The following is a 12,387-nucleotide window of genomic DNA, read 5'->3' as shown; positions in this document are numbered from 1 at the left end:
GATTTTTTGATGATGGCCATTCTGACTGGTGTGAGGTGATAACCTCATTGTAGTTTTGATTTGCATTTCTCTAATGATTAGTGATGTTGAGCCTCTTTTCATGTGCCTCTTGGCCATCTATATGTCTTCTTCGGAGAAATGTCTACTTAGGTCTTCTGCCCGTTTTTGGATTGGGTTGTTTGTTTTTTTGCTGTTGAGCTGCATGAGCTTTTTGTATATTTTGGAGATTGATCCTTTGTCAGTTGCTTCATTTACAAATATTTTCTTCCATTCTGAGGGTTGTCTTTTCATCTTGTTTATGGTTGTAGCTGATTTCTAATTTAATTTTGTTGTAGTCTGCATTCTGGGCAAATTCTCTCTATATGATCTCAATATTTGGGAATTATCAAGATTTTTCAATTCTGTTGAAAGATACATTTGCACTTGGAAAGAATGTGTCTTACACTGTAGTTGGGTTGTTGTAACAAATTACCACAAACTGGATGGCTTAAAGCAACAGAAATTTATTCTCTCACCATTCGGGAAGGCCAGAAGTCTGAAATCAAGTGTTAGTAGGGTTTGTTTTTTCTGGATGCTCTGAGGAAGAAGCCATTCCATGCCTCTCTCTTAGTTTTTGGTAGTTGTGAGCAATCTTTGATATTCCTTGGCTTGTGGAAGCATCTTTCCACTCTGTACCTCTATCTCTACATCATCTTCTCTGTGTCTTCTCCTCTTCAGTCATTATAAGGACAGAGTCATTGGATTTAGGGCCACCCTAATCCAGGATGATCTCATTTCAAGATCCTTATCTTAATTACATCTGCAAAGACTCTTATTCCAAATAAGTTTACATTCTGAGGTTCCAGGTGGATATGAATTGGGGGACCATTATGCCACTCACTATTACTGTGGGTGGGTGTTTCATAAAAGTCAATTAGGTTCAGTTGGTTGATGGCGTAGTTTATGGTTTTCTCTTTCCTTGTTTTTGTCTACTTGTTCTCTCAGTATTAGCTGCTGAGAGGTCTGTTAACATCTTCAACTACAATTGTAGATTTGTCTATTACTCCTGTCAGTTCTTTCAGTTTTTGCTTCATGTATTTTGAACATTTAGGATTGCAGTGTCTTCTGTGTGAATTAATCCTGTTATCATTAAGGAATGTCCCTCCTTATTCCTGGTATTATTTCTTGTCCAGAAGTCTCTTTCTGATGTTTATCTCACCACTCATATTTCCTTTGATTAATATGTGCATGATATATCTCTTTTTATTACTTTACTTTTAACTTCTCTCTCTTTTTTTTTAAGATGTATCTCTTTTTAGACAGCAAATAATTTTGTCTTGCTCTCATCTGATCTGAAAAGACCTACCTTTTAATTGATATATTTAGATGATTTACTTTTCATGTAATTATTGATATTTCCAGGTTTAAATCTACCATCTTAGTCAGTATTTTCTATTTATCTCATCTGTTATTTAGTTTATATTTCCTCTTTGTGTTAACTCATTATCTTTGTCATTTCTGGCTCTTTCTCTCCCCCCCCCGTCACCCAATGCTTATGGGTCATGTTTTCTTTCTTTTTCTTTTTGTTTTTTGTTTTCTTTGCATATCTGGTGTTTTTGGTATTGCCATTGTGTACTTTACATTGTCAAATGTGTAGTTTGTTGTTTTCTTTAAAGAGTCTTAGACTTTGTTCTTGCCTTAAGTTTGGTAGTTTGGGTGCAAGTTTGAGTCCTTTAACATTTTTTAACCTATTAAGAGATGATCTATTATAACCTTTACACTTGGGCTAAATTAGCCCCACAACTGAGGCATGGCCTTCCTGTGGGTTCAACGACTGCCATCATGTAGTCACCAAGATTTCTACATGCCTGCTAGTTAAAGCTTGACCACTCATTGGATTTTAGTGTGTTCTGCTAATTATTTAGCTCACAGCTCTCCTATAATTGTTTTTTCCCTAAAAGTTGTTCTTCATTCAGCATCATGGAATTTCCCTTTACATATGTACAGACTGATATTCAGTGAAAGATTCAAGATCGCTCTGTGCATATGTATAGAGGTCTTTGCCTGTTGATTCCTCTTTTCCAGTATTCAGTCCTACGAATTCTACTCTTTGAGTATTATGGTTTTAGCTGGCCATTTCAACTTTTCTCTTCATAACTCCTACCAATTATCTTGTCTTCGTTACCAGCTTCATTTTCTAGATTATTGAGAAATTTTGAAACAATAAGAAGGGAACTTTGGTAAGCTTTATCAGCACACCTATCTACCATCAGACATCTGAGTACATACACACTTGGATGTTATTACCTTGAGTGAATGATTTATGCTATTGACAGTGATCCATGCCTGCACATGTATAGTAGGAGTCATATACTCTCACCTACTCAAGGACATTGCTCCTACAATTCTTCCATCTTTCTCTTGATTCATTAGTTCCTTTTTTCCAGTATACAAATATCCTATAATAACTTCTACACCTAAACGAAAACAACCCAGTCACCTTCTCATCAGTCCAAAATCCTCTTCATCAATTGCTTCCATTTCTCTACTTCTCTATGGAGAGAAATTCCTCCAAAGGTACTTTATACTCTCTTTCTCTACTTCCTCTTCACTCATTTTCCTTTGGATTTAGTCTAATCAGACTTTTATCTTTACCATTCTACTGAAACAGCTTTCACCAAGTCACCAATAACCTCAAAATTGCCATGTCGAATCTAGTCCAGGATTGTCTAGTCTAATCCCTGCCCCCATGCAACTCATCCAGTTGTCAGAATTTGGAGCAAGTGATCAGCCTCTTTTTCTTGATATACTTCCTTCACTTGGCCCTGAAGTCATTATTCTATAGGCTCCTACCCACCTCACCACCTGTTCCTGTACTGTCCCCTTTGCTGGTCTCTTCTCTCCTCCTCAAACTTTCTTTTCACCCTTAGAATGCTCTATGGTTTAGTTCTTGAACTTCTTCTATAGACTCACTATCTAAATTGTATTATCCTCTTTTATGGATGTAAATTCTATCTACATGGTGATGAATTCCAAATTTATATCTCAAAGCCTGACTATTCTGTAAGTTCCAGACTTTAAAACTGACTGTCCAAAGGATTCATTTTGATGTATAATGAATGACTTTAAAACCAAAGTCCTAATGTTGCTTCTCTCATTTTATCATCTCATAATTGGTAATTGAATATTTCTACCTCCTGAGACCAAATACCCAGGGAGTATCCTTGACTTTTCTCTTTTCCTCACAATCCACCCAATATATCAGCAAATTCTTATAGTTCTACTTTCAAAATATACCTCAAATCTATCTCCTTTCTTCTGCTTCTGCTGCTGCTGCTTTGCACCACAGTACCATAATTTCTCTCTTCTTCAGTTGAAATAGAGCATAACTTGTTTCCATGCCTCTTTTGCTTTATCCCTCCTTCACCACTATTTCTCGCACTGTAAACAGAGATACACCTTAAAAATGGAATCGTTCTTCTGTTGTATCAGTCCAATATCTTCCCTCTCAATTCACAGTACAATCCCAATTTGGTATACTTGTTACCTCGTGTTCTTCTCTGTCATCACTTCCCTTTGATTGCTCCTCTCTACCCACACTTACCTCTTGATATTTTTCAAACATATTCTGCCCTCAGAGCACCTGATATTCTCTCTGCTGGCCTTATTAAGTACACAGTAAATATTAACTAATTAAAGTGAGAAAGTGAGATAGATGGATTATGTAACTTGGCTAATAAAATACACCAAGTTTAGGGCAGAATAAGGACTAAAACCTAATCTCTTTTTCCACAATGTTTTTTTCTCTGGATATCTAGAATTTAAAATTCAAACAATGAATGCACCTTCACAGTAGAAACATGTTATATATTCAGACAGACATGGAGTTTGTTTATTTATTTATTTATTTATTTATACTTTATAATTTTTTCTACCTTGCAACCTATTTATTTTCAAACACTATCTGTATACTTTTAGTATTAAAAAGTGTTTCTTGTGTTACCATGAATGTTGTTGAAGATCTTTCAATAGATTTCTTCTGGTTGTAGGGAGAAATTTAAATTGTGCTAGTTTCATATTAAAACAATCAGCGACAACAGAACAATCTAGCTATCTAAAGTTTTACTCAGAAAAATACTCAAAGAGGAAATATGTGTAGATTACTTACAATGTTGAATTAAAAAATAAACACATTCAAAATGACTACTATAATTTTGTCATGTGAGCTATAAAATGTTTTATTCTTTAACTTCTATAAAAAGTTAGCAGTAAAGCTCTGTCCATTTGGATGGTGCCATAGTTATTATATTCATTGAGCAATTCTCCCTAATTCCATATTGCCAGCTGAAAAAACCAAATTGTATTTCAGTAAGAAAGAAATGGCTACACTCTTCCTCAATTCTGCCATAATTCAATTTCCTCTGCTGGCTGCTGCAGTCCACCCCTGACTGATGGTAGGAAGCAACATATGGCAACATAGAGAGAATTTATAAAAGAAATCTGCTAATGGCAACAAACAAATAAGCAATCAGGAAGACCCACCAGTCAGGAAGAATTAATAAAGCTGGCGAATGCTTGGTAGTAGAGCTTCTCACAGTGAACAAAGCCAAATGTCTGCACGTATCTTGGTTGAGCTTTTCCCTTGTCAGGCAGAGCATATTAATTTCCAGGGCTGCACTGAATTTAATATAGTTGCAAATATAAGTACATTGTTACTAAGGCCTTCCATATTTCTTGGGCTCTGAACCTCCAAAAACCAAGTAGGCAAGCTTTGATGATCTTAGCAGAATGCAAAATCTAATTATTTCTGACTTACAATTCAAAACAAACAAATAAACAAATAACCCCCCGAAACAAAACAGAAACCAAACAACAACAACAAAAGATGCAAACCTTCCCAAAGCAAGGCTAGATTTGTGCCTTTTATGTCTTATTAACAATTCTGAAAGGAATTTTAGGCTTCAAGGATAGTTTGATGTACAGTAAAAAATAAGTGTATGCTTTGAAAATTAATTTGCTTTTTCTAAACTAGTTGCTAAGTCCCTCTTTTAGTGACAAGTAACTATTTTTCCATTCCTGTTATAATACTTAATAAAAAGGTGAAAGTTTTTCTAATCAAAGAATACAAGAAAACAACGGAAAATATCAATATTTTAGTAGACTAGATTTTCCTCCTTTGGATATGTGCCTTTGATTTCACTTTTGTCTAATTCTTCTAGACTTTACAGGTGAAGAAAACTGCTTGTCTTTTGGTCCCAAATTAGAATTTTCATCTTAAACATGCCATATAGATCCATTTCCTTTTTAAATTGTGGTGCTTAGCCTCATGTAGTTCTTTGGAATGCAGAATTGTTTGTTCAACTTTCTAGGTTTTTAATGTAGTTTTGAGTCTATTTAAAATGATCAGTTTTCAATTTTATTCTTCAATGACTATATTCATGCTCTTTTTCTGTCTCTAAGATATGAGTTTACCTCTTCCATTAATGATGAGGGGGCAGATTATCAGTGGGTCTCAAACTTAGATTCAGATACTAATCACCAGGGGGGATTTAAAACAACAACAATGAAAAACAAACAAACAAAAACTAAAACTGAGCTCTAGATAAGTAGTAATAGACTTTCGACGAGTTAAAATTGGAATCTTTTGAGACTGAAGTCCAGATAACAGCTTTTATTAATATTTTTAAGTCTCCAGGTGATTCAAGGGTTAAAACAGCCAGTGTTGAAACCACTGCATTGGAGATTGTAGCCAAAGCTCTACATCTCTTTCTGTATCTATGATGAGGAATCTTCAGAGTTTGGGTCTTTTCAAGCTTCACGCAGTACAACACAAGAAGCCCAAAACTTCCTAGGACCCTACCCAATTTGGACTTCCTCAAGTTAGTTGTCCCCCATCCTCATTAAGGAAAACCAAAGCAACTCACCAACATTCATAGGAATTCCTGGACAGTGTTCCAGAGTTTTGGCCTTAGCAGATCTGGATCCTTGAGCTGAGCCATTTGAACCTTGGAAGATACTTAATCCTGCATGACATTCCATCTCAGTTTTCTCCCTTATAAATTGTACCTCAAACTCCTCCGTTCATCAACATTCTCCTATACTCTCATCTTCATGTTGCCCTGTATTTCATCAGCAACAGGATAAACTGTCAAGTCAAATATTTTCAGGTAAGAAAGACCTGTTTGTGATTTTTTTTTCCCTGAAATGTACATTCAAGCTTTATAGAAGAGATAGCAGTGCCTACTCCTTGGGCTTGCTTCAAGGACCATGCAGAGTAATGTATGTTAAGTGTTTAATATAGGGTTTGATGCCTAAAAGCTACTTCCTTTTCTAATCTGCTGCATCCTCATACATCCTCAAGAATACAGGCCCTTTGGAAACTAACTTCCACCATTCTGAACTTTTTTTCCCAGTAGGCTCTTCATGGTCCCAGCTGCCACCGAACTCAAATTCTTCTCTGAAATTGCAGTATCCCTGTGGTCTTCCTAAAAGGAGATGCTCAAGCTCCCACATTTTCTCTATTATTTTCATATTACAGCCCCTTGAATGAATACTTAAGCATATTAAGAAAGTTTATTATTCTAAAAAATAATGCCATTGAAATGACTAAATGTGTACTGACCACTTACTCTTTGCCAGGCACTGTTCTATGCAAAGAGGAAATGTGACTTGCAATCTAGTAACTGGCCCAGGGACTAAAGTGCTGTAAATGATCAGCACTCAGATGCAGCTTGTGGTTACTGATTATATTCTGCTTAAAACCTAAGTATGCTTTTTCTCCATGCTGTATTTGAGTAGATTTCCTAACCAGCTAGAAAAGCCCTTTTGATGCTGTGGATTTAATGTACTAATAGGATTTGATGCTGTGGATTTATGTACTTCTAACCCTTAATGTAAAAAAAAATCAACACAGATTGATTCTTAGATGAATAAGACCACAATGGGTGGAAATGGCATGATCTACTTCGTGATATATCCCATCCAGAAAGGTGGGCCAAGGGCAGCTGAGGATGCTCAGGGCAAATCTCCCAACGGAGTAATTCTGCAATGAGTAGAAAAGCCAACTGTACACTGAGTCAGAAAACTTACAGTTAGACTTGATATTTCCATTACCTGGCTATGATGACTCAAATCAGTTAACTCTCAGGGCCAGATACTTCTTATCTGTAAGCATTCATGTAATGTGTACTTTGTGTCCTAAGTTCCATTAGACACTATAAAGTATAGATATAAAGCTTAAGAACTTTATGGTTTTGCTGGAAGGAGAAGATCTTCAGACATGTCATGAAGAACAAAATAAAATGTTATATTTGCATTCTATGTATTTGGTTACAAAACTAAGTAATATTATTAAAGCACCATAAAGAGAGCAAAATTATTGCTAACCACTGTAGTCAGTGATGACCCACGTACCACTACAAAAGGTTGTTGGGAGAATTAAGTGAGAAAAGGGTTGGTATGCATTGTAAAGTGTAGGTATTCAAAATAAAGTATAAGATCTTTACAAAGGTCTTCATATGATTAAGTGCTATTATTCTATGAAACCAGAAATCCATTGCTGAGATTTTTATGTTAGATCCATAGTTATTTCCTTTGAATTGAAAACATATGAGTAAATTCACCAGTGAGCTAGTGTGATTTTACTATCTGAAATAATCGCCTAGAAAGCAGGTGGCTTTTATGGAGCTTTATGGCCTCTTCCAGTGTTATGTGATGTGCTTTCATCATTCACTTCCTGTTACCACCAATCCATCTAGATTCTGTTTCTTTGGTGTAAAATTTTTTATCTTTCCCCTTAAACAGCAAAGGTCACTTGACAACAAACTTTTGGACAATATCCAAATACCATTCCAGGCAAACTACCAGCATCATGGGAAAGGCACTGAGGGTGTGTAGGTCCTTCATAATGGGCAAAGTCAGATCTGTGATGGAATTGATAGTAGTTTGCATTTACATAGAATCTTTGACACTGTAAATTCACGGACTTTGCAAACTACCTGTCATGAAAGTGAAGAACAAACTAGAACATAGCAACCATACATTGGTACATAGGGATTTGATAGACTGAAGTGTTATATTTAATTGAAAATGTAAGGGAATGTTAAATAGGAAGAGTGCAATTATGTGAAATGGAACGGTGCCAGGCCTTTTACTCTGTCCTGGGGGTATTATGGACTCCCAAGAAGTGACCAGATTGTCGGTACTAAGGCTTACATGTGAAGGACACCACAGAAGCAACTGGTCACTGGGGATAGTTATAAAGTGAGAGTGGGGATTTTATTTCTTACAGTGAAATAGCCCTTGTCTAGATGACAGTACAATCATAGGGTGAGGTGACCTAGAGAAAAGTTCCTTGCATGAGCACTTTTTCTGTTTTAATCTTTTGTTAAAAATCTCAGAGCTGAACTTAGAATTTGGCTTAAATTTTACAAAGTGAATTATTATCCAAATAATGATACTGTGTAGGATTAAGGATAGAATACTATGTAGGATTAAGGATAGAATTCTGAAGAACTAACCACTTCAAATGAACCACACGTATTTCCAGCTAGCTGCATGTATTTTAAAGGCTAATTACTCAGGGGAAAGAATAGGTAAGTTCATATTATGTTTTGGAGCTGAAGAAAATACATATAAAAGAGCAAAGGAAAAGGGCAAGGGTACGAAGAAATCCCTTCATGTAGACCATGATCCTAAAGGCAGTTTTATTGTTATTAATATTTCATAGCATTTTTCCATTTTAACATTTATTTTTACATATTACTGTTTCCTTTTTCTGCTCTTTGACATGACAACTTGACACGAGTTCACATATACTAGGTGAAAAATGATTGTACTGATATAGCTTTATATTTTATTTCCATTTCCTTCATAACGAGGCAATGGAAGCAAGAAGTTAGCTGGCAAGTGACACTTGTATGTCAAGAACCCTAGGTTAGCCTCTGGTACATTTCCACTATGCACATTTCTTTGAGTTGTATTGAGAGGCATTTTCTATTTACAAAGTTCTTTACATTCTCAGGTATGCTTTCAAGACATAGCCCCTCATCTTCTCCCAACTTTATATCTGTTTGCTAGAGCACTAATCTGAGTCTTTCATGAATTCTCTTCTTATTTCTTACTTATTCCTAATGCTTGTTGCAACCCTAACCCCCATTGTGACTGTGTTTGGAGATAGGGTCTTTAGGAGATTCATAAGGTTAAATGAAGTCGTCAGGGCGGGGTCCTAATCTAATAGGACTTGAGCATGCTCAGAGGAAAAGCCATGTGAGGTTAAAGAGGCCATCTGTAAGCCAGGAAGAGAGTACTCACCAGAATCTGATCCCTGCCAGAACCTTGATCTTGGATTTTCCAGCCGCCAGAACTATGAGAAAATAAAATTTTTGTTGTTTAAAAGACACACAGTCTATGGTATTTTGTTATAGCAGTCCAAGCAGACTAGGAGACCTGTTTCACACATATTCCTCCCCACCTCCATCCTTAACACTGACTGTGGCTATTTCCAAAACCAGAGATCCCATAATTCTGGAAAATTGCTAACTAAAAGCAAATATGACAATCAAGATGTGAACTCAGTCGGCGACAGAAATTTTACCACAGTGCTTACTGCTGGTCTGAACTTCTATGACCTAACAAATTTCTCAAATCATAGGATTTCAGTGCCAGGAAGGAAATATTGTTGGGTGTGTTCTAGAAATTGAAATAAATCTAAAGTGTGTATAGCCCCTACTCTGACAGATATTGCATGTGGTAGATTGCAATTGGCATCCCACCTGTTGCCGGACTTGCTAAGGGAGGCGTATGTCCCACCTCCTTGTCCCCTCTTAATATCAAAATTAGTCATTGACTTGGTTCAGTCAGAGAAATATGAGCAGAAGTGAGAGCATGCAGTTTTTAGCAGAATCTTTAATAGCCCCTGTTGGTTTTGCCAGTTTTCTTGTTCATTTGCCTTTGTCAAGAGAATAGCATGTCCTGAGTAGGGCTGTTTCTCAGCCTAGATCCTGAAATGAGAAGATATATATATATATAGAAGAACCACAGTCAATCCGTAGCCACTGAGCTGTGTTGGAAGAAGCTGAGACTTAGGACTTTGTTACCACAGCTGAACTTACCAAAAGATAACTGATGCTGAGTATTGTGAAGAGTCTGGAAAGCTAAGTCAGATCATGAAGGATCCTATACACTAAATGTTTAGACTTGATCTTATTGGCAAGAGGAAAAGCACAGAAAGGTTTTAAGGATGGGAATGTAAGCTTTACTTGTTCATTTTTGTTTAGTTATATTGAAGTAACAAGAGCAAATGATTCAAAAATTAAATAGTAATAAACATTTTATAATGAAAAAGACTGGTACCCTATTAGACTTTTTCCCAAACACAGGTCTTATTTCCCAGTGGAAAAGAATTTTAATAATTCTTCTTGCATGTTAGATCATATTTCCTCCATATTTCTTAAACATTTGTTCATAATGCTTTTTTGATTTATACATTTTAAACATTATTGTTATTTTTTACTTAGATAGATGCGGTAGTTATTTGTTTTTAAATGGCTGTAAAATCTTTGACACTCCTCCCGTTGAGAGATGGGGTTTATGCTTCTTCCTCTAAAATCTGGGCAAACTTAAATGGCTTGCTTGTAACCAATGCATTGTAGCAGAATGTGCATGACTTCTGAGGCTAGTTTTGGCCACATGAAGATGTGTCTGTCAGATTTATTTGCTGTGGGGAGCCTAAATGAAAGACAAACTCAGTCTCTGCCTTCTGGATCCACCCCAGCCTTCATGTTGAGATGATGCTTCCCATGGGCTGCTCCCAGTCAGTGACTGAATATAGTAGGGACACTAAGGCAGGCCGGTTCCTACCAGATGTGGGACTCCTTTGACATGCATCTTTGGCTTAAAGACTTCCCATCAGCTTGTCTAATACCTTCCTGATTGTCCTGCAGTCAGAGACTCTGCCTATCCAAACTTCTTCCTTCTCTCCCTCCTTTATAAGAGTCAGACCTGCATTGACATCTGAAAATGCTCATTGCCTTCTCTGGCTTTCTCCTCTTTTTCCTTCACTGGTGTATGACCCAGTAAATCTCTTGCACAACTAATTCCCATCTTGATGCTGTTCTTCAAACGACCCAAACTAACAGTCTAGGTCAGAAAAGGCAGTGTAGCTTTCTCCTTGTGTACAGGGCCCCCCTATGTTGAAGGTCTGATCCACCACATAAGAGGTCTGACCACCCTCACACTGTTATTCTGGAAGGAAGCCCAGAGAATGAGGAACCATGTGAAAGGACGTCTAGGACCAGTCACCAGACATGGGAGAGGAGATGCAGCTCCATGATTCCAAACCCCAGACATCGTCACCCCTAGCTGTTTGGTTTTCCTATCTGAGGCTCTAGTCATTATATATTAAAGGGAAGCCATTTCTTCTGTGCCATGCTGGAATTTCTGACACACAGAATCATAAGCATAATATGTTTTTTAACTACTAAGTTGTGGTTGGTTATTTGTGGATTGTGAGTTTGATCCATAGAAACCTTTTGTGGCCTACTGTGAGGATGTGTCCTTTCTGGGAAATTTTGCAGTTGTATCTTTCAGGTACTCCAGGGGCAAACAGGAGGCTATGTTAGTTTTCAGGATGAAGTTTCTCAGAAAGTATAGATATGTTAACAAGTTCATGGCTACATGTATTTTTTCAACCAGAGACCTCTGCACCGGAGACCTTTACAACCAGAGAGCTCTACTGAAACAGTTCCAATGTTAGCTGATATGCTCATCACAGAATTTTTTTTTTTTTGTAACTGGGTGTGTTTTCAGGCTGTCTATTGGTGGATATGGAAGTAGTTACTACACTTGGTAATGGAAAGAACTTTTTGGTTTAAAATCGTTTTCTCTCAGAAATAGTTATTCTGTTGTATTTTAGCAGTAAGTATTACTTTTGGGAAGTCTGGTAATGATGAGGTTGGCCCTTTTTCTGAAATCCTGCCCTAGCTTGGGGTCTTCTCCTTCACTGTCCTACACCACCCCCCCTTCCTTGTACAGATTTTTTTGGGAGCCTGCCCTTAATAAATCACTTACACGCACCTCCAGTTCTCAGAGTTTGCTTCCTGGAATCATACCTAAGGTAGGTGGTGGACTCAAATGTTTTATTCTCTTAAGAGAAAGGCATTTCAAAGAGGGATGCAGAAGCAATTGAGGTGCAGAGAGGTCACTGAGTAGAGCCTTGATCCCTGAAGTATGTCCAGTTGGGGGAGGCTAAGAGCGTAAGGAGTTTTGTATGGGAGGGCCCAAGAAGTGTATTTTAAATAGAAAACATTGCAGAGTCTCTGCACCCTTCTTTCAGACATCTGCTTTTTTGGTGAAATTTTAGCTACTGCATCACAGAAATACCAACTACTGTCTCAACTTCTAGATAGC

Source organism: Balaenoptera ricei, chromosome 3, assembly GCF_028023285.1.
Source record: "Balaenoptera ricei isolate mBalRic1 chromosome 3, mBalRic1.hap2, whole genome shotgun sequence".
NCBI classification, from domain to species: Eukaryota; Metazoa; Chordata; class Mammalia; order Artiodactyla; family Balaenopteridae; genus Balaenoptera; species Balaenoptera ricei.
This window is presented reverse-complemented; position numbering follows the sequence as displayed.